The sequence below is a fragment of the Papio anubis genome, chromosome 19, assembly GCF_008728515.1.
Source record: "Papio anubis isolate 15944 chromosome 19, Panubis1.0, whole genome shotgun sequence".
NCBI classification, from domain to species: domain Eukaryota; kingdom Metazoa; phylum Chordata; class Mammalia; order Primates; family Cercopithecidae; genus Papio; species Papio anubis.
This window is the reverse complement of record NC_044994.1, coordinates 63,843,105-63,866,975: the sequence shown is the minus strand read 5'-3', so window position 1 is coordinate 63,866,975 and position 23,871 is coordinate 63,843,105. Positions and strand designations below refer to the sequence as shown.

The 23,871-nt window shown below is 32.5% G+C and overlaps 1 long non-coding RNA gene across 1 annotated transcript in view; it reads left to right on the top strand.

Moving 5' to 3' along the window:
• LOC116271493 overlaps positions 1-23,871 on the top strand; it is a 177,132-nt gene that overhangs the window by 54,092 nt on the left and 99,169 nt on the right. The window contains exon 2 of the long non-coding RNA XR_004180105.1: positions 14,906-15,029. This is a non-coding gene — a long non-coding RNA (uncharacterized LOC116271493). The remainder of the gene's footprint in view (positions 1-14,905; positions 15,030-23,871) is intronic.

The following is a 23,871-nucleotide window of genomic DNA, read 5'->3' as shown; positions in this document are numbered from 1 at the left end:
ACATAATTTTATTTTTAATATGTAAATGACAACTAACTCAGGATAATAATCTGGCCAAAGCTATATACTACACTGTATCTCCATTTCAAGCTTAAATAGAGTCATCTAGTATGTCTAATACAATGGCCAGTTTTATTTACAATGGAAAGATTATTAATTAGAAATTTGACAGCTCATTGATAGACAAAAATTACACGTTTTAGAAATGAGGTAATAAAATAATATTTTTACATTTAATCATAAATCACATGCTTCCAGTAGTTTTATTAGTAATCATAATTCTGTTTGGTATAATTAGTTTAGCAATAAGGCAAACACACAGCTGAATTATGAGAGGAAATTGCTTAGGAAGAGCATTTATATGCACTGAAGAATCCAATTTATTCAATAATAGAGCAAACAACATGTAACTGCTCTCTGTGATGCAGATTTTCCACAATGTTAGTACGTGTTAATCCCAGTATTAAACTTAGATACACTTTTAGAAGCAAGTACACAGTCCATTTGTGCCTGTGTGGTGTGTGCCTGTGTATGTGTGTGTGATATATATATAATATATGTATTTTATATATATGTGTGTGCATATAAATACATTTTTTAATTTAGTGGAGTAAAAATATACCCTTATAATAGATAACACAGGTACAACATCTTTTTCTTAATGGAGCATGACACTGCAAATCAACATGTCTTAAGAAAGGTAAATTTTTGTGAATATTTCATATATATATTTTTAAATGACAAATTTACCTTAAATTGTCTGTTAATAAATAGATTATTCATTCAGAGTTAAAATAGCAGTCATAAATTTCATAAAGCAATTGGCTTTTTTTATTCTTAGAGTAGCAGTCCCTGATACAAATAATTTAAAATTCCATCTAGCTTATACTTTATTCAACAGTATGCCTTGCCTTGCGTAGCCAAACAATTCAAGCACTATAAGAAAAGGTATGGTATTACACCAATTATCCCCAAACTGTAATTACTGAAACTGACACAAAACGGTTGATTTGTGGACAGCTATGTTTCTCTAGTGGAGCTTGTTAATGGAAGTGAATTCTGTTCAGGAATGTTGTTTAATGCCATACCACTTATGCTAAATTACTGTCAAACCTAAAACAGGAAACAGCCTCTATTGAGTCTTAATTAATCAAAACTATGTTGCAAACTTTTTGATTTGTGACTCCATACAAATTGGAGAAAATAAATGTAAACTAATCTACTGAAATGTAAGGACATCTGTATATTTTGGCAAGTCAGTTGATGGATTGCAGCACACAAGAAATTAAAATATGTAAATCTGAAAACATCTTCGTCTTACAAAGTACTTTAAATATTTTTAAATGAAATATAAAAACTTGTTTTGAGACTTTTTGTTTAGCTTCTTTTCTGGAAGTTTCTTCAAACTAATATATTAAACACAGTATAGTTGATTTACAATTTTGAATATTTTCTTTTAAATAGATATTTATTTTTACATTTAACAAAAATAGTATCTATCCGTTAAAGACCAAGTGAAAATAAACATTTAAATTTGAAAAAACTCCAGACATTTACTTTTGCCTCTTTTAAATTGGAATTAAACCACAGTACTGTTTTGAAGTGTACTTTATACCTGATATACCATGCATATTATTATTTCATAAACATTTTATATTGATACAAGCTATATTATCTTGCAGATGTGCTGTAATTTGTGTACCCAAATTAATTTCATTAGACATTTAGTTTCCATTGCTCAAAATTAGTGATAATATACTGGAAAAATTTAAATACTATATTAATTTATATTGAACCTTTATAGAGCAAGAGTAAATATTCAAGGGCTTTTTTTTTTCTGTTTGTTTGCATTTTTTTCCGTCAGCATGGGCAAATAGTTGGGATACATTCCCAAGTTTCACATATCTAACAATGTGCATATCACTGTTACAACATAAATTACTATTGATATCTTGTACCCCAACTTCTTTATTTTAATCTCTGTATATATTCTCTCAATATATTTTAATATTGTCAAAATAGAAATATCTGAGGGCATTTTTAGTTTTCTTCCACTAAAATTATAACTTATTTTATGTTATTATGAATTAGAAAATGTATTTATTCATAACTCTATGAATAGTTATTGGAAATATTCTTTAATCTTGGATGTAAACATATCACTGCATTATTTTTCAGTGTTGTCTAGGTCCATGGTTGTGTTTCTGTTGTTGGTGTTTTATATCATCCCTCAGATTCTTGCCTGTTCAGTTTAATTATTTTCTTTAGGGACACCATTTTTCTTACAGTAGATTTTATGCTTAGGTCTTTTATGTCATATTCCTTCATTTTTTAAGACCTGTGATTTGAATACTTGTGATTATTTCAAGGCTGTCTTCCACACTGCAATTTAATTATTTGGAGATTTGTTTGTTTTTACAATGATCATTGTAAAATGATCAAAACTGTGTAGTCTTAACCTAGTGAATAAGTAGAACTTTCCTATGACAATAAAAGGTCACATTCTGCATACCCAATTACCACTCTTTACATTCACAAAAATAAACCAGATCACTAATAGCACAGATTTTTTGGCCTCATGTATTAGTTTTCTGTTGAGGCCATAAAAAATGAATACAAATTTAGTGGCTTAAAATAGCACACACACATAATCTCACGGTTCTACGGATCAGAAGTCTGAAACTATTTACAATGAGCTCAAAACAAGGTGTTGTCAGGCTGTCTCTCTTCCTGGAAGCTCTAGAAGATAATCTGTTTATTCTGTAGCTTCTGGAAACTTCTTTCATCCCTTGGTCATGACCCCCTTTTCTCCATCTTGAAGACCAGAAATGGCAAGTCAAGACTTTTTAACGGGATCTCACTCTAACTGTTCTTCCAATGTCACATCTTTTCTTAATTCCAGTCAGGATAGATTCTTTGCTTTTTTAAACAAAAAGAATTTATTTATTATAATTTAAGTTCTGGGATACATGTGCAGAATGTGCAGGTTTGTTACATAGGTATACAGATGCCATGGTGGTTTATTGGACCCTTCAACCTATCATCTACATTAAGTATTTCTTCTAATGCTATCTGTCCCCTATCCCCCCACCACCTGGCAGGCACCAGTGTGTGATGTTCCCCTTTCTCCGTCCATGTGTTCTCATTGTTCCACTCCCACTTATGAGTGAGAACATGTGGTATGTGGTTTGCGTTTCCTATGTTTGTATGCTGAGAATGTTGGTTTCCAGTTTCATCCATGTCCCTGCAAAGGACATGAACTCATTTTTTTATCGCTACATAGTATTCATGATTCTCATACTAATTCATGAGGTCAAACAAATATGTGCAACATTTTCTTTATCCATTCTATCATTGATAGTCATTTGGCTTGGTTCCAAGTCTTTGCTGTTGTGAATAATGCTGCCATAAACATACGTGTGCATGTGTCTTTATGGTAGAATGATTTGTAATCCTTTGGGTATATACCCAGTAATGGGATTGCTGAGTCACATGGTATTTCTGGTTCTAGATCCTTGAGGAATTGCCACACTGTCTTCCACAATGGTTGAACTAATTTACACTGTCACCAACAGTATAAAAGCATTCCTATTTCTCCACATCTTCTCCAGCATCTGTTGTTTCGTGATGATTGCCATTCTAACTGGCATTAGATGGTACCTCCTTGTGGTTTTGATTTGCATTTTTCTAATGACCAGTTATGATGTGGCTTTTTTCATATGTTTGCTGGCCATATAAATGTCTTCTTTTGAGAAGTGTCTGTTTATATCCTTAGCCGACATTTTAATGGGGATGTTTGCTTTTTTCTTGTAAATTTGTTTAAGTTCTTTATAGATTCTGGATATTAGCTTTTTGTCAGATGAAGAGATTGCAAAAATTTTCTCAAAGACTTGAATATAAGACCAAAACCATAAAAAACACTAGAAGAAAACCTAGGCAACACCATTTAGGATATAGGCACGGGCCAAGACTTCATGACTAAAACACCAAAAGCAATGGCAACAAAAGCCGAAATTGACAAATGGGATCTAATTAAACTAAACAGCTTCTGCACAGCAAAAAAAAAACCTATCATCAGAGTTAACAGGTTCTTTGCTTTTTAAGGACTCATCCAGTTAGATTGGTCTCACCCAGATAATCCATGTTAATCTCGTATCAAGACCTTCAACTTAATCATAGATGCATATTTTCTTCCGCAATGTAAGAAATCATATTCACAGATTCCATCCATTCCATCTTTATGCAACTTTTGTTCTGTCTACCTAATATTCTATTTAAATAGTTGAACAAACATAGGGTTTTTATTACTTTTTTTCATTCACTACAAGATTTGTGAGATACATCCCCGTTGTGTTTTAGAAGATTTTTCATTTTCATTGCTATAAGATGTTCAAATGTGGAATAAAAAACTGTGGTGTATTGATTTATTTTACCATTGAGAATACTTATTTTCAGTCTAGTTTTGAGCTATTACAAAGAATGCTGTTATGACATTCTTATTATATGTATTTTGGTGCACTCATATCTGTTGATAGACTTATGGGAGTATATATTTATTCACTGGCCACATAGTCCTTAATTTAAACTTCACAGCCATATAAGAAGGTTCCATTTCCTCTCATCCTCATCAATTACTGCAACTTTTAGACCTTTATTTCCATTCTTTTGTTTAAATTTCACCATTTAGTAGGTATAGATTGACATATCATTATGATTTTTCCATATTATGAAGTTAAGTGTGCTGCAAATATCTTCTTCTACACTTACAGTTTGGGTTATCTTTTCACTCACTTGATGTTTTGGTGGTAAAAATTTTACAAACTTTAATTATTTTTATAAAATCAGATTTATCAATCTTTGTCCTCATTGATAGTGCCGTTAGTGTTAAAATCATTTAGTACCCTATCTTCATGAAACTATTCTTCCATGGTATACTTTCTAGATTTTTGTTGTTTTTTATATTTTAAGTCTTTTATTTTAAATTTTATTTTAGCTGATATTAATAAAGCTATGGAAAGATTTTATATTAGATTTGCCTAATATGATTTTTTCTAATCTTTTATTTGTTTGGATTTGTGCTTTAGGTATGAAACTTATCAAAACAGCTATATGAATTTTACTGTTTATCTGTTCATCAATATTTATCTTTTAATTTAGATAATCATATGACACAAATTTTGTAAACTTTGAAAATAGAAAAGCTTATTTATGTAACTACTGAAAACTAAAACAAAGGTGATTTTTTTCTAAAAATGAACACGAGGCACAGTTGGTTTTACTGAATAGTTCTTTAGTTAAACATAGAAAGTCCTCCCAATGTTATATGACTAATACAAAATGAGGAATATAATTTAAGTCTTAATATGAGGCCAGCATAGGCACAACAAAACCATTAAATGATAAACATGTGTATAAGATTTATACATGAAATATTAACAAACTTTATCTCTAAAGCCTATACCTTTTCGTGTTTATCCCCAAAGAGTAAGTAGAATTTAATAAAAGAAAATTTATAAATGTAATTCAGTACAAGATTGAATTTTTTAAATGATGAATTGAAATTTTCAATCTCTTGATAAAGTTCAACATACATTAGTAACACAACACTTGTTAACTCAATGAAGTTAATTAAGCATAAATATTAAATTATCATCTTATATAGGAAAAATACTAGAAAATTCCCTTAAGTGGACAAATACGGTAAAGATATCCAGTATCATTTTGACTCAAGAAAGATTTTTCTCCTAGGCATGGTGGCTCATACCTGTAATCCCAGCACTTTGGGAGGCCAAGGTGGGCAGATTACTTGAGGTCAGGAGTTTGAGACCAGCCTGGACAACATGGTGAAGCCCCATCTCTACTAAAAACACAAAAATTACTGGGGTGTGGTGGTGGGCACCTGTAATCCAGCCACTAGGGAGGCTGAAGCAGGAGAATTGCTTGAACCCAGAAGACAGAGGTTGCAGTGAGCCGAGATGGCACTGCTGCACTGCACTGCAGCCTGAGAGCGCAAGACTTTGTCTTGAAAAAAAAAAATTTCATTTTTCTATGGTTCATAGATAGTAAAATTAAAGAAGATAAATCTGGATCACCTGATTGTTTATATAGACAATTCAATTTTTTATCTCAAATAATAAAACAATTTAAGATGATGTTTGATATAAAATTAATATTAAAAATCTTATACATGTTTTATATCAGCAAGAAACAGAAAATGTTACTAAATAAATTACACCATGTACAATAATATCAAATACCTCAAGATCATTCTAACTGAAATGATATAAGATAGCTACAGAAAAAATATATATTTATGTGTGGATGTATATATTTAGGTGTGTATATATATAACTTTATATAAGTTAGCTACAAAATATATATATATATATTTCTGTGTGTTTGTGTATATGTATATATATAACTTTAATAATAAAGAAGACCTAGGTAGATTAAAAAAGTGCAACATATGTGTCTAGAAAGACTAGATACATGTAGATTTAAATTCTCCCAAAATTGCTTAATTGATGTAACCTAAAGAAAATTCCAATGTATTTTAATACAATTTAAAAGACATATTTAAAATGTATTTGGGCAAAATAAAGAGATTTGTTTTCTGGAATGGCAGTGTGATCAGCTCTGTGTGTCCTCTCTGCAGGAAAATTAAAATAAAATTCACCATTGAAAATTGAACATTATTTTAAAAAACAATTTAAAGTCTCTGAAACTTGTCCTAATAGTATGCAGCAAATGGGAAACTTTAATTTATGAAAATCTACAAAAATCTGGGTAGAAGTCTGGCTCATTTGAGTCAGGACCTGCTCCCCACTCCTTAACTCCAAGAGATGGAAATCAACTCCAGGCACCTACACCAGGCAGATTCCACCAAGGAGACAGGGGTCCCTTCTCCTCTCTGTTCCTAGCCTAAAGCTATGATGTCACTGGGGAAGAACAGGCCTCCAGAGTCTCTTATCCATCTCCAGGCCTGTCTTATGGAAGTAATATTCTGGGCAAGCATGGCTGAGTGGACTAGCTTTGTTTTCTCCAACCCACCTCCCACTCATAAGGCAAAGGTTCTGCTTCAGATAGGATACCCCAGACACTCAGACCCTTATCTCTCCCATACCCACAGGAAGGGTAGAGCTGAAGACCAGGGTGACCATCCCTCTCTCTGAGCACCCACACATACAGAGCCCAGGCAACTCACTGTGGCAGGATGGGGCCACACTGCTCCACCCCAGGTCTACTGCAGAAGTTCTTCCTAAGGGTAAAAATGTGGGCTATAAGGATGGAGATACATCCATCCTTATCACAATGATCCATCCACATAATCACATCCATCCATCCCACAATACAGCCTAAGGGGACTGACATTATGTAGTACTAAGCCTGGAGAAGTTTATATGGAGGATCTTCATAGTTGGCAATAAAGAGAAAATTGATAATTTTCCATATGAATTGCAGCATGTGAAATGGTAGACTTGTAAGTTTAATATAGACACTAATAGAAAAAACACAAAAAGAATCCTCCATGACCCCACTTTTTCCTGAGGTCCAGGAGGCTGGGTACATTCACTACACTCTACCTCTCTGGACCATGCACCGTGAAAAACAGGGCAGACTTGAATTCATTCTGCAATTGACACACAGATTCATCAGAAAAATCTAGAATACTTACCGGATTGAGGTGCTTACACACAACTTCTTCTAAAACACCAGCTGAGCCATAAGCTACCCTGAGCCAGGTGTACCACCTGGAAAGTTAGATTTAACATAAAATCACACTAATTCCTACAGCGTATGTGTCCAAACTACTACATGGGAGAAAAGACCAGAGAAGGACCTCTGAGGTCACAGATCTTGGCTCAATGAAGGTTAAAACCATAACCTTTCTGAACTGTGGAAGCTGTCTCTAAGTTGCACATACATTCAATGTAAAAGGGTGAACATCTACCTAGCTAAGGGGGACTAAGCATAAAACTTGAATGGCTTACGTTGATTCATTAGCAATGTTTAAGAAGCCAGAATACAAGATAAAATAAAGGCAAACATCTGAGCACAAATAGCAGAGAATACAAATTTCAAGGAGAACATTCCACAGCCAAGTTACTAAACAGTCAAATGACCAAACAAATAAAAACAGTCCCAGAAATGAGGAAAAGTGAATCAAGAGATTTAACAAGGGAAAGTCAAGAGTTGGAGCAAGGCTCACATATCATCAGCACCCAACATGGGGCCCTTGCCAAGTGACTGAACTTTGTTTGCATCAGACTGTGGAGCAATGCACATGCCGGAGTGTTGTGGAAAACAATAGGCCACTCGGCTAGCAGTCACTGGAGGATAATAGCTGTGTGTGATGCCAATGGAGCCAGGCAACTCAGAAGCTTCTGGGGAAATCAGAGAAAATACATTCAAAGTGAGCGCAGCTAAAAACCCCAGTCGTCCGTCCTGGTTGTGATGCAGGCTGTGCACCTGCCCCATGTGTGCCATCTGGGGAGAGAACAGAGTCAGATATCCAGAATCTGTGATTCCCCAGTTCTTGCCTGAATAACGGGTAAACTCACAAACCCCCTGAAGTGTGGGGTGGTTTCCAGGCCATGCCCAGAACCAATGATAACGGTGGAAACTTCACTAACTCGGGACGTAAGCCCAATCAGTGGCTGATCACTAAGCAGTTCGAATCCAGGGATGTAATTGGAGCAATGGCATCTGGGGATGCACTGGACTCGTGCTATCAAATCCCTAAAACAAACAAGCAGCAGCAACTTTAAATTTAAAGATAAAAATAAAAATGATACGCCATGTAAATAGCAGCCATGAGAGATAACAAAAAATGTCCTGTTTTATGTTACCACAGTGCTTGTGATTCTTCTCTGACTTATAAAACCAATCTTTGTAAAAATTTTGTTGAAATTTAAACAAACAGAGGGTCACTTCCAAACTATACAATACTGCTTCAAAAATAAAATGCATTTAATAAACTCATTTAAGCACTACTCTGGCAGTCAACTTGTTAAGTATGGCAAATACAGAGATGGAAATAAGATGATGCTGATACTGGCATTGTAATAAGCCTGGTGAGGCAGTGGCCCCCGGGCAGTGGCCCTACCAGTAGTGCACTAAACAGGTCTTAAGAAAAAACTGTGGCTAGAGGAGTGACCCTTTCCACCATGTCCCCGCAGAGCTCCCTTGCTCTTGACATTTATCTCATAATGTTTTTCTGGTTTTATACATTTCCTTCTCAGTTTCCATTATTGGGCTGATTTTCTTCACCCTGTTCTGTCTGTCATCCCATGGGAATGCTTTTCAATTCCGTTTATTCAGCAAATCTGTTTACAGTACATTTAAACACTCTCTCATGTTGGACTCTTGGAAAAAGAAATTATCCTGTTTTATGTTACCAGAGTGCTTGTGATTCTTCCCTGAGTTATAAAACCAAATCTTTGCAAAAAAATTTGTTGAAATTTAAACACAAAGTGGGTCACCTCTAAAACTACAGAATACTGCTTCAAAAATAAAATGCATTTAATAAACTCATTTAAGCACGTCTCTGGCTGTCAACTTGTTTAATATGGCAAATACAGAGATGGAAATCAGATGATGCCAATACTGGCATTGTAATAAGCTCAGGAATGCCGTGGCCCCGGACAGTTTGATAAGCGCTTTCTGCTGTAGGATCTGATGCCATAGGAGGATTGGACAAAGAGACACATTAAGAAACAGTAAAATAAATGCTAGGATTGTACATCAACTGAAATTTGTATGTTTCCTAAAAAATCTCTTGTCTGATTCCTCCTAATCAAAGTATCTTTTATATTGATATCCTCCTTTAGAAATAGGAAGGGATTAGGCATCACTTCACTTATTATAGACAATAACCAAAATCAAGTAAACAGCATTAGTTGTTCTCTGCAGGTCTCTTGTTCTTCAAAGAGCATGTTATTTTTGAAGTTATATTAGCTCAATATAGTTTAATGTTTTAAGTTCTTAAAACATGTATTTTAAAACACGATCATTATAATCAGAATTGGTAAAAAATGACTTTCTAAATCAAAAACAAACTAATTCCTTAAATGGTTTAAGAAACAAACACAGTAACATGGATTTCACTGCTCTTCCGAGAAGTTATAATGGGAAAAATACAGAACATTATTCAAATAAAAGGGAAATGTAATTTTCAGCCAATAATGAGAAGAGGGTTGGCATTCTTTTCTGTGCTGATGAAACGATTTTGCAATTATGTTCCAAGGGCTCAAACAGTAGGTGATCCTTTACCCTGAAATTGTACTCTTTTAAAATTATTTTACATATAATAAAAGATATTACTTATGTATTCTCTATTAATAGGGTCCAGATAAATATTATCTAGATTAATACTATTAATCTCTATTAATATTATTTTATATATTAGCAATATCATCAATATTAATAACTAATTTATAATATCTGATTTAGTAGCATCTATATATATCTCTTATTATTATTATTCATTACAATTATTATACCCATTAATGCAGTATCAGATAATAGATATTTTAAATAATGTGATGAAGTAATACATTTAAATGAACATTTGAGCAAAGATATCAATGACAGAATTATTAACAAAAATTGGTTCTCTGTAGAATATGGCAATTTCTAAATATGTGGGGTAAAATTGGTGTAAAAGAATACCAGACATCCAGTTAAAAATATTTTTAAAGATTGTTTCATCCCAAATAGGGCATAAATATTTAAGTATATTCTATATTGCATCCATTAATAATGTCTATTTGTGAAGATACTTTTCCTGTTAATGAAAAAATTTTAATATTGACAAATTTTTTTCTTCTTCCTAAAATTTTAAATTTGTACTTTTCTCATTGAAACACATTTTATTTTTAAATTGCACTCACTTGTATATAGTATTTACCTGTTTTGTCCTGTACATAGCTTAAATTTACAGTAATTGTCTTGAGACTACACTTTATCAATTACACTCTGTTAGATCCCTCATAGCTGATACAATGGTTTGTCCATAAGCCTATGTCGACATTATCTGCACTAAAACCAGGACTGATGTGTGACTGAGAACAGTCTGAGGCAGCTAGAATGACACCTGGGGAATGACATTCATTCTCATTTTCTTGTTATGTCAAAACTGTTGTTAAATATCCTGTGTGTTATATCACACATAAAACTGAACATGTGTGTCCATCTCAGAGATATAAATATATTTCAGAGGTGGAAGATACTATATTATCTATCTGGCATTTTCCCCTATAATTATATGTATGTCTATAATGTTATCTTTCCATCTCACTATTTTACACTCTATGTTTAACCTACACTTCTGTAACTCTATTAGTCATGCTTTTCCTCAAAAAACCATTGCAATTGTGGTATGAGGTAGGAAACAAGTCCTTTCACAGACAGAAAGAAACAAGTCCTTTCAAATACATCATATACAAAGTGCCATCCGTGATGCCTATGTATTATTTATTTTTTCTACTTCTCCTTCCTCTTCTTCTTGTTTTTTTCTTCCCCTCTTCCTTCCCCTCTTTCTTCCTCTTTTCCTTTTCTTTTCCTAATTTGAGAGGGTTTATGAACTTTATATTTCTATCATAATATTGGTGTTGCTAGACAATCCATTTTGCTGCAAATTTCATGATAAAATAAAGGGTGAATAGTAAAGATAAGATTGAGGCCGTCACTCAAATACATGCATCTTGACTCACAGAGTAACAGAATCAATAAAATTCTAGTTAAACTAGTGCCACAAATTTTTAAAACACAATTTTAAATGCTTAATAATAAATAAGCCTAAGGTAAATACATTACCTTAAAGTAACTATAATGATGAAAATACATATTAGGTCGACATGAGTTTACCAAGCTATGGAAATTAAATTTGCAGATAGAAAAAAATTTTGACTTTGCATAAACTGTAGAAGACCAAAGATGGCTTTGTCTCACGTCATGTCTTGGTCTCTTTCAGCAAAGGTTTGGAATTACATCAGATTTAGCACTTCCAAATTACAGTATTTGGCTAAATTGAGGACTGGGTTTTATATACGTTACTAAATTCTTCACAGCTTTTTACATTCAGCTGTAATCGTGTACTTGGAATTTGGCTGCTATTTGGTTCTACTTAACATGTTGGGAAAACTTACATACTTAAATATGTTTTAAAATATGTGTCTGAAAAACGTATGCATTTATCATAATATTTAATTTGCCATATTTTAAAATGACAAAGGCAATTTATACGTCAAAGTAAAAATAGAGATTGTGCTTTTCCAGCTTTTAGTTTACTTTCTTTCAAGACTCATTTTTCAATTGTAGAAAAACAAAATTCTATTGCAAGTAGGAACTTGACATAAATTTATTCAGAGTGTATATTAATCAATTTTGTAAGCTTAAATTGTTCCTTGTGCTTGGGATGGCAAACTGAAACGAAGGAATAGAAGATGGAGGGAGGGAAGGAATGAAGGAGGGAGAGAAGAATGGGAGTAAAGAAGTAGGGAATGAAGGAAAAAAGTGAAGAAGGAGGGAGGGAAAGAAGGAAGAAAAAGGAAAGAAGGGAGACATGGAGGGAAGGAAAGAAATAAGGAAGGAAAATAACTTTCAAAAGTTGTAGTAAAAACACTTAATATGATAAATACTCTTCTAAAAAATGTATAAATGCATTAGTTATAATGTACTTTAAAATAAATGTAAGTACGTTTGTACAAATGTAAGAGTATTAGCTATAGACACAATGTTGTACAGCTTGTCTCTATTACTTATCCATCTCGCATAAATGAAACGTAGGCACTTTCGTGTTTATAGCATGGAAATGAATTCTGACAACAACCTGAAGGAGCTTAGAAGTAGACTTATCCCCAGAATCCCCAGAAAGAATCTTAGCCCTGCCCACACCTGGATTAGGTGAACCAATGATATTGTGCTGGGCTTTTGACAGAAAACGGTAACATAATAAAGGGGTGTTGTTTCAACCCACGAAATTAGTGACAATTTATTATGGTACCAATAGACATCTAATACACTAACATATTCAAAGCTAAAGCTATGATCAGAAATGCCTCATCAGTAACTTTGGCAGTCGTTTTACTTTGCGATATTTGCATTAGGGATATTTGCTAAGGTCTGGAACTTCTAATATAGAAGAATTCGATTACTCCTGGTGTAGTGTATGCTTTAGTTTTTAATATTTAGACTATGGGGATTTTTCTTCTTTAGAACCCTTTAGATTGGGGTAAGTGTCTGAATTATTGCTACCCGATTATGTGCTCTGCCTTAAGTGATGACCTACAACACCCATAGACTGAAGTAGAATGTCCTAATCAATTATTAGGCCAGATAAATTTTAAAACAATCTGTAATCACAAAGACATGAGGTAGCCGGTCCTAGTGAGGGCAAGAACTTTTTAGAGGAGGGAGATTTGAAGCAAAAAAAAAAAGTGATGAAGGAGGTATGTATTCATTAGAACATACCATGAGATGAGAGAGAGAAAGACACAGAGGCTATACTCATAATTTTATGTGGCTTAGACACTCTATTATATATCTACCATTAAGTTTCTGGAGATATCATTTCTTAAATACTGTATTTTACTTCTCTTAAGTATCATCTGAACTACTGCCATCATCTGTCAACCATTTTCCCTGGTTTTACTCTTGCTTTTCTCAAGTCTTCCTCTCTATATGTGCTATGCATAATGTAATATGTATAAAATGTAAAATGAATCAGTCACACTGCTTCAAACACACCAATGCATTTTCTATTAAACCTGAATAAAATGCAAAGTTTAACCATGACATACAAAACCTTGGCAGCTTCTCCTTTTCTCCTCACATCCTGTGTGCCCACCATGCCAGGCTTCTATCTCTCTCTGAAGCAGACAATGCTCAATTTCTTCTGGTGACCTTTCTCTTTGCTTTTCTCACCATCCAGAATATTCTTTCTCCAGATTGCCACATTTCTACGTTTTAATATTCTTTTTCTCACCTAAAATACTATCTCCTCAGAAAAGATTTTTCTTTTCAGTCTCTCTAAATTCACTATCATGCCAAACCAAGTCCCAAGTTTTAGTTATTTTTGGGCTTATGTGACAAAATGTCATAAAAATGAGTGGTTTACAAACAACAGAAATTTACATCTCATAGATCTGGAGGCTGGGAAGTCCAAAATCAAGGAGCCAGTGGACTCAGAGTCTGGGAAGGTTTGCATGCTGGTTTTCAGATGGTGTTTTCTCTTTGTGTCCTCATGTGGTGCACAGGAGTTGTTCAGGGCACGAACCTCATTCTTGAGGGCTCCCCACTCAGGAGCTTATTACTTCCCAAACCTCCACCTCCTAATAGCATTACCTTGAAGATTAGGATTTTAAAAGATAAATTTTGAAGGGACACAAACATATAAACCATGGTAGCCTCAGTCCCATTACCCTATGTCACTTTTGCCATAGCACTTATGGCTCCAAAATCACTTGACATAATTAGTTTATTATCTGTATCTTTTCTCCCTAAGCCATATGGCTCTATAATAATAGTGACATTTTTTAAAATTTGGCACTGATATTCCCAAGTGCTGATATCTAATATGTACAGGATAAAAATATGTAAATTAATAATCAAAGATCTCTGATTTAATTTGTGAAAATTAGAAGTTTTATAGCAATGCTTATCTAACCCACATGATAAATGAAATCTCTTAAAAAGATCCCATGTAGAACTATTTACAATCTCATACTTTCAAGAACAAAAAGGGAGTTAATAAATTATAAATTAGCACCTGATTTCTTGCATAAGTTTTCAGTATCTTGGGATTCTAATGTGTCCAAAAGGGTCCCATGATATCAAGAATGCATGCAAGATGCAAACACAGCTATTATTTCAAAACTTTGCTTTCTTTTATTATGTTACCCAGATGTCATAATGAACTGCAAGCAAATTCCACCAAGAGCTGATGTAGGCAAAATCTCCAGAAAAACATAAAGCTGCAATAATGAATAAAAAAGACCAGAGGATGCAAAATTCCACAGGAATGTCAGGTAAATCTTTGACCTAAATATTTTCATTTCACAATTAGTAAAACAGGAATGACTATTCATGAGTCAAGCTGATATCTTAGCTTCATATTTAATTTCTCAGGTTAGGTTCAACTATCAACAAAAAAATAAATCTGTTATTTCCGTGAATAAAATATTGATATCTAAGTGGCATCAAGACTATTGATTAGTATACAATAGAACAGTTATTAGTGATTATTTATAATATACACACATATAATATATCATAGAAATGCAGAGATGAAAAAATTTAGATACTTATAAAGGGACTTTATTTTCCTTATATTAGCTAACACTATAAAATATATACCTTCAACTATTACTCATTTACAGATTCTTTGTTTTGAACAGTAGTACATATATCACAATTATTTTCCACCCCAAAGACTTGAAGAAAATTTTGAGTTTTCCTCTATAAAGACCCAAAAAATGTCATGTGAATTGTCCCTCAGAAGATGTTTTGTGGTATATGGATGGTGTCAGTGAAAGATACACATAGACAGGGTAACTACAGACTTGGAAAAGAGGAGAGAGTATAATTATAAGAAAAGGGATCCCTGTTTCTTAGGCTATTCAGAAGTAAGTATAAACCCAAAATGTGAAATTTGATAGAATGTTTTATTTTTTGTCCTTGTGTTCAGCCTCTTACTTTCTTTTCTCTACATAAAGTTTTCTCCAAAATATCATGGAAGCCTAGAATCCACATGTAAGATTTCTGTTCTGTAACATATAATTCAAGTCCTTATTATTTGCCAAATTATCTAGAAAACAAAAAAGTCTTAAATGACACCTTCATTCATAGAGTTGCTTAGGCCAAAATTCTCATATTGACTGTTACCGTCACATTGATATAGTCAACTGTATTCACTACTTACAAAACATATTCCAGACATTCCCAGTTCTAGTTCCTTTGCCACACTTTCAATGGAAACCACCAGTCCCTCTTCACCCTGACCTTCTGGATTGAGCTAAAATGTCAACCTTTTCAAAAGGAGCCATTTTCTAAATCATATTATCCTAGTTTATTTACTATTTTATTTACATTTTATTTTCTTCATAGCATTCATCACTATTTAAAATTATCACTGTACAATTGCCTTAAATGTTATTCCCTGGCTTCCCAGCTAGAATGTAAGCTACAGAGGCCAGGAACTTGTCTTCTAGAACAGTGATTGACATGGTATTAATGCTAGTAGTTATTTGTTGACTGATTTGTTGTCTAAGCATAAGAAAAGATTAAAAGGAATGTGTGAATATTACTTTCTTATGTTGAAACTTTACTGACAATATTGTACTTCCTATATATAAAATTATAAGATATATGATGTTTTTTTTTTAAACTTCAACTTCCTTTTAGATGTGACTTTGTCATGAATTTTCTGAGACTGGATTATTAACTTATTTTACTAAAATGGTATTTATAAATGTTTTTATGACATATTATTAGGAATTGTGATTTTTCCTTTTATAAAGGCAGTATGCATGAATGATTTCAACATTGCCTGAATTACGTTCAAAAGTAACTGTCACTGTATTATCTAGAGGATTGTATCACTAAGGGTCTACACAATAAAACAGAGCCCATTTTAGTATAATGAACAGAAGGAGATTTAATATAGGGAATTCTTGTTAAGGTGTTAGATGTGCTGGGGATGAAGAGAGGTAGTGTTTCTCAGGAGGAAAGGAGGAGGAGCAAGGTATTTGTCAGAAATGGAGAAACTCCCATGAGTCATAAGCTGAGCCTATGTTTCCTGGTGAGGGTTGGGGCATCTCCCCACTGGAGCTGGAAGAATCAACACAGTGTGAACAGCACCTGGTTCCCTGGACTGTGGGGGATGCTGGGAAGCCCTAGGTGTTATATTGGTCTGACGACTGAGAATAAGGCTCTGTGCTGTGAGCCCTGACAGGCCTTGATGGAGAGATGCCTCCAGAAGGCAGAAGTTCCTCTGACCTGTAATCACCTGCTAGTGCTTCCTGTTGGAAGGAACTAGCCAGGTAACAGCTGACAAAGATGACTAGAAGACATACTTGCAAAGACTCATTATTTTAAAAATGCACAGGGTGCAGAAGGGCAGATTTTAGCCCTAAGGCAAGTGACCACCACGGAGGCAATCAAACATATTACGGTATTTGGGAAACAAAGCGATTTCTATTAGTAGCAAATACAACATCCCTCTGACACAAATATCTAAGTAAGTCCCCTTTTGAAAGTTAGGTGAATATGTCTTCTTCTCTATGTGAGGGTAAAGGGATCAAGTTTCACACTGGCCAACAGAGAGCTGGTAAGGACTTCTCCAACATATCCAGATATTATTATAATAAATGACATCCTCAAAAAAGTATGTTGTTTAGTGTTAAGGGAATCTATCCAGAAATAAATAAATACAAACATGAAGCAGATGCGGAAAACATAAAACAGAGTCCAGGATTTTGTGAAAATTCTATAAAATAAAAAGATGATTTTAGACTTTTATTTTCTGGATTTTGTAGATAACCTGCAATCTATTTTTCATGCTACTAAAGACTTAGCATCTCTATTGAATATAAAAGAGGCATCATTTTATATTAACAGAATTCACAAGAAAGTAAAATTTAAAAGTGAACACAAAACACTAACTGAAAATCAGAACGCTGGTGTAAATTGATAGAAGGAGGTTAGATTAGTGGCCTTGGTTTTCAAGTGGTTTGTGTTTTCACAGCCTTTTGGTGCAGAAAAGAAGGTTTTGGTCATTCAAAAATGGAAAGTTGGAACTTAGATTCATGCAAAAGTCAAAAATCACCTGATGGCTACATCTTCAGTGAAAGGGAGTATTAAAACATTCTGTTTACTGATACATGGAGGTAACAAAAAAGACTGCATTTAAGGCTTATACAAATACAACGTGTTCACTGAGAATTTGTAATACAATATTATACTCAAAATATTTTAAGGCTTAAATTTGCATTACCTATATGTTCCAGAATGCACCAGAATTTACAAGTCAATTACCTATATGTTCCAGAATGGAAAATGAATCATCAATACTACTTGAGCACTTATCATAGCTACCATATTACAGCTCTGGAGGGCACATGCTTAGCCAGGCTGCACGAGGTTGCTGGGGATAAAGCCTGGCTGGGACAAACCCATGACTCAGATTACCAGATGCATGAAGAAACAACTTATCAAAAGAGGGAGAGTGAAGATAGAGGACTTGTAGTAAAATAATTGTGTTACAGGCTATTGAATGTAAGTTTTAAATGATTTAAATTAAAAAGAAAAATCAGAGAAGAAGAAAAATGTCAAAAGATAAAAAAGACAGGAATGATTTAACAAAGAATCAAATGAATTCTAATAAGGGCTAATCGTTAAGGAATGAGCTCTGCACTTAGAAAGAAGGATAATCTTTTCAATAAATGATACTGGGAAAATGATATATATATAGGCAAAAAATGTATCTCAAACCTTTTTGTATACCATATATGTTACTTAAAATATATCACATAAGAACTAGAATTATGAAATTTCTGCAAAAAATAAGATGCACTTTGTGGCCTCAGAATACATTTTTTTTAAAGTTATGGACATGAAGAGAAAAAAATATGATCCATTAATAAATAAATGGGAAAATATTTGCAGAGTATTTCATAAATGCCAACAAGCCCTAGAAAAGATGCTCAAACTTAGTGATTCGTATATGTAGATAGAAACAATTCAATACCTTTACACAACTACTAGAATGGCTAGAGTAAAAAGATTGACCTTACAAGGTTGGTGTAGATGAAGAGTGAAAGGAAATCTGCTTTGATAGAATGTAAAATGGTACAATCAATATTTTTAAAAAGCTGATGGTTTCTTATAAAGCGAAGCATGCACTTACTGTGTAGGTTTCATTATTTGATAACTCCGTAATACAGATGAAAACATGTTTACACAAAAACTTGTACAAATTCCCATAAAAATTTTATTTACAATATTTCAAACTTTGGTAAATGTAAGATGTAAAATGGAATACTTAGCAAGAAAAAGGATATGATGATTAGCACACAACATATATGCATTTTGACAGCGTTATGTTAGGTGAGAGAGTGGGACCAAAGAATACCTAAAGTATCATTCCATTCACATACACTTTCGAAAATACAAACATAATATTACAGAAAACAGATTAATTGCTTCCAAGGGTCAAGGTCAGGGAAGGGATCAGAACATTCAGAGCCATGTGGGAGCTTTGGAGATGACAAAAATATTAAATATAATTTTGATGTTTTATACGACTGAATATATTTGAAAAAAATCTCATGAAACTGTCCAGATAAATTTAGTTAATTGCTGTGTGAATTGTAGTATGTCTAAATTACACTTCAATCAATTTTATTATATATAGTTAATACTCAAATGAAGTTAATTTTAAAAATTAATTCCATTTGTATTGTCAACTGGATTTACATTCGTAAATTGTTCAGAATATTAGCTAACATTTCTGAGTACATTTTAAAGTATTTCAAGTTATTCCTTAATTTGGGATTGAGTTAGCCAGTTTCAAAATATTTTTTAAAAAATAAAATTAAACAAGTAAGCAGCATGGCTTTGAAAATGAAGCCTCTGCTCAATGTTTCATTCTGAATATGGCATATCTTGGTAGAGCAGAAACTCGATGATGTAGTCAAACTTGAGGTTTGCCCTCTCAATGCAACACATAAAGTTCCTAAACAGATTCATATTAAAAACAACAAAATAATTGGCCAATTGTTCTATATCTACCTCAGCTGCTCTTAGAGAAGTTCACCAATAGAAAATACCTTGAGCCACCATTTTCTAATGCCACAATCTGTATATTCAATGAGTCATATTTTTGTCTTAATATTTACAAGTTGATCTTTTTCTTTGCAGTTAAAGTTTAAAATGTGTCTTTCACCTTAATAATAAAGATTAACCTTGTAATCTACCAAGGGCTAAGAGATACTGTAGTCTGAGATTGGAAGGTGGGTCTAGGAAAAAGGATGAAGGTAAGAGATAAATATAGGCTTTTAAGGTCTTTAACTCCAGAATGGGAGGATACTTGAATTTAAGACTCATTTCAGTAAATATCTTCAGGAATATTTCATTACCTAACTTTCAGATTGAATTAAAGTAAATGGCATCCTTACGCTCTACTACGCCTTCTTCCAAATAAGCCATAAGCTTAAAGTTGTTTATACCATGATAAGGAATAAAATTTATTTCCCAGTCTTGATCATTTCTTTCACCACATCAAACAATGAGCCTCTTTTAAAGTTCACAGCAGAAATTCTTCTGAGAAAATATTCAGTAAGAACTGAAAATACCACATTTTTTTTTAGACTTGACTAAATTGTTAAGCCCCTGTCCTGCATACATTTTTCTAGAATTTTGTCTAATTTTGAGTAAAATATTCCAATTGGAGGCTAGAAAAATACTAGGATGAATTAGATCTAAGTTTTAGCAAAGCTATGCAATTTTATTTATAGTTTTTTTGTTTTCTAATATGAAATATATTTTATGCATTGTATTTAAATGGAATTATTTTTACTATACATTTTATTAAAATCTTGAAATTCTATTTTAGAAATTGTTAAAATATGATAGTTTTAAGTAGATTTCAATATTACCAACCAGTAAAACTAGTAATTTTTAATACTCTTAGGTCGGTGTAAAGTAATTGCAGGTTGGCAAAAGTAATAATTACTTAGAATTATTATTGTAATAATAGTTATTTCAATAAGTGCTAATTTCAAGCACTCTATAAGCATAATTTTTATATAAATTACACTACTTAGTCTTATAACAACATTATGACCTGGAAAATATTTCAGTCACTCACATTTTACTAACAAGAAAACTGGTAGAAATGATTAAATAATTGGCTTAAAATTATTTAAGTGTAAGAACTGAGATTTGAATCAATGAATTCTAACTAAAAAAGCAAGTTCTTTGACAATATATTTGCTGTGTTTCTGAAAAAATAATCATGACTAGCACTTTATGGCCAAGTGTCCATAAATTTAAGATATCATAAATGTCTCAAAGATTAATCTTATGAAGCAATCAGAAACATTAATTTTTCAAAAGTCATTGCATTATAAAAACAGAAATTTTAGCAAATACATTGATTATTTTAAACTCTGTAATGATTTATCTGCCGTCATTAGTAAGATAATTATTTTTGGCAGTGATCTTTAATTTGTTTTTAATAGTCAAAGAAGGCTATGCAGGCAACCATGTAGACCAATGTTGCTTAATGATAAGGAAATTTGAATTCCTGTTCTTGATGAAACAAATAATGTTATCAAAAAATAATTTATTTTTAGTTTACATTGAAATAACATGCAAGTAATTGTGTCAGTGGTGATGTTCAATACACATAGTTTCCTCTTTTAATGAAAGGTAAAAACAAACGATGCTGACAATTTTCCTAGAGAGATTATAAAGGTACATGAAAAAATACAATAAACATCATTATTAAAATAATTGCATAAATTAACCCAGAGATGTTGAAGTCTGTTTCTCATATTATTATTATTTTTTATTGCTAAATATTTATTTTATTTTTCTAGTTTTATTGAGGTAAAATTTACAACTTAAAAGTGCATATACTTATAGCGTATATAATATTTTAATTTATATACATTGTGAAATGATTACCACAATAAATCTAATTAACAAATCCGTCACCTCACATAGTTATCTTTGTGTGTATTTCTCTGTGGTGAGAACATTTAAGAGCTACTCTCCTAGCAATTTCAAGTATACAATACGCTTTTAACTAGAGTCACCATTCTGTACATTGGATCCCCAGAACCTACTCTTTAAGCTTAGTACTCTTTAAACAAACCCCTTACAAAGTATAGGAGGTGCAATCCTCCAAGGCACCTATCTTTGAATAAAAAGTAAAACAAATTGTAAAATGATTTAAAGTGAAATGCTATGGACAGAAAATGTTGGGGCAGACACTGAGTGAAAAAAAATGAGAAAATAGTAAGAAAAAAATCTTTGACAACTGGATTTGATATTTTGCATCCAGAAAATAAGTAAGATTTTTTTTCTTTAGCTAATGTTTATTTTGTTGTTCTTTATTTTTAAGATTTTATACAAGTTCATAGAGTAAAAGGGAGCAAAGTTAGCAAGAGGTAAATTGTTTAAGACTACTTATGAAGGGGTGAAATACTCTGACTCTGAAGACATTGATATATCAATTTGTGGAAGAAGAGCATACCAGGAAAACAGATTTTTGGATTGAGGAAATGTGTGTGTATGCTATTTTTTATTAAGAGTGGAAAAAAGAAAGAAAGAAAAAAAAAGAGTGGGAAGAAACCTTTTGCAGGGAACCAGAAGCTTCATACTGTCTTATTTTTAATATTTTCAGTTTCTGATACCTCTTTAAATTAAAATGATTTATGGAGTACAATTGGATATAGGTATTTACAGTTTCTGTGAGACTTATAAATTTGCCTTAGTTCCCCAAATGCTAGAATTAGAGGTGTGAGCCATGGCACTCTGCCAATGTCTAACTTTTTAAAAACATGCCTACAACATATAAGCAAAGTATGTTCAATGTTTTGAATATGACTCATTTCCAAAAATAGAATTCAAAGCTTAACTGCATAGTTCATCTTTCTTTATTATAAAACGGTCATTTTTCTAAATATATCTTTCTTCATACTTTATTCTTTCTAAAGCATAGTTCGACGTTTGTGGAGTCCCTCAACTACAAAGTTAAGTTTTAAGTCAATTTAAATTTAAATAGAGATTTAGACTGTATCATTCATTTTATTTTATGTTAAGAAAGTTGTTTATAGGCCTGCATTTTATAACTGCTGATAAACATAACAATGATAGATAGATAGATACATCTAGGTTAGTGTAAAAAAATCCAATTTTTATTGACAAGTTTGCTTGAATTCAAAAAATACGGAGTCATTGAAATTCTAAAGGATTGTAATCTTGAAAAAAATCTACAGAAAACTTGTCATACAGACACCCATGTACTCACATATATACACATTTGCAAACATCAAATTGAAGATTAAAAATTCTCTTATAAATTATGATAAGTTTTGAATAAGAAGTTCATGTCTTAGATGGCAAAAGTGATCTTTTTAAGCGAAATAATTTCTAGGTATTTTAATTCCACTTGTCTGAGGGCGGAAGACAAAACATGTGAAAACATTTTTTTTTCCTGTATTGAGCACTTCACTATTCAATGAACAGTTTATGAAAATAGGTTCAATTATTAAAGGAATGGCCTTCCTATAATCTAGGGAATACCTACTACATGAATATTACAAGACTAAATTCTGATGATAAACATAGTAATTGTTTGAATATTTGTTCCAACAAATGGGTTTTAAGAAATGGTTTACATCCTGTAATTTCAAAAGACTTTTCAAAATAGGATAAAGAAATTTGTTTTACCAACACTTATAAGATTTACAGAAGCAGTGTTTTGTTTACCAATAGGCATATTATCAAGCTAATGTAAACTTTTCAGACTTTTTATTGTAAGTAGTTACTGTGTTAAGTAAAATAAGGTAGTGATTTCCAGTCTTAATCTTTTAAGTCAGATTTACAATATCATTAATGTATATAATATCTTTGAATTTCACACTTAAAGATGGTTACAAAGGTAAGTTTTGTTTTATGTATATTGTATTACAATAAAAACATTAAAAACACAATACAATAACAGAAAATAATTTCTTTGATGAATATTCAGTGTACTTCACATAGCCAAGGATAAGAATCAGTGAACTGAAATGTAGACCTTTAGAAACCGAACTGAAACTGAATGGGGAAAAAATAGAAAAAAAATATACAAAGCGAAAA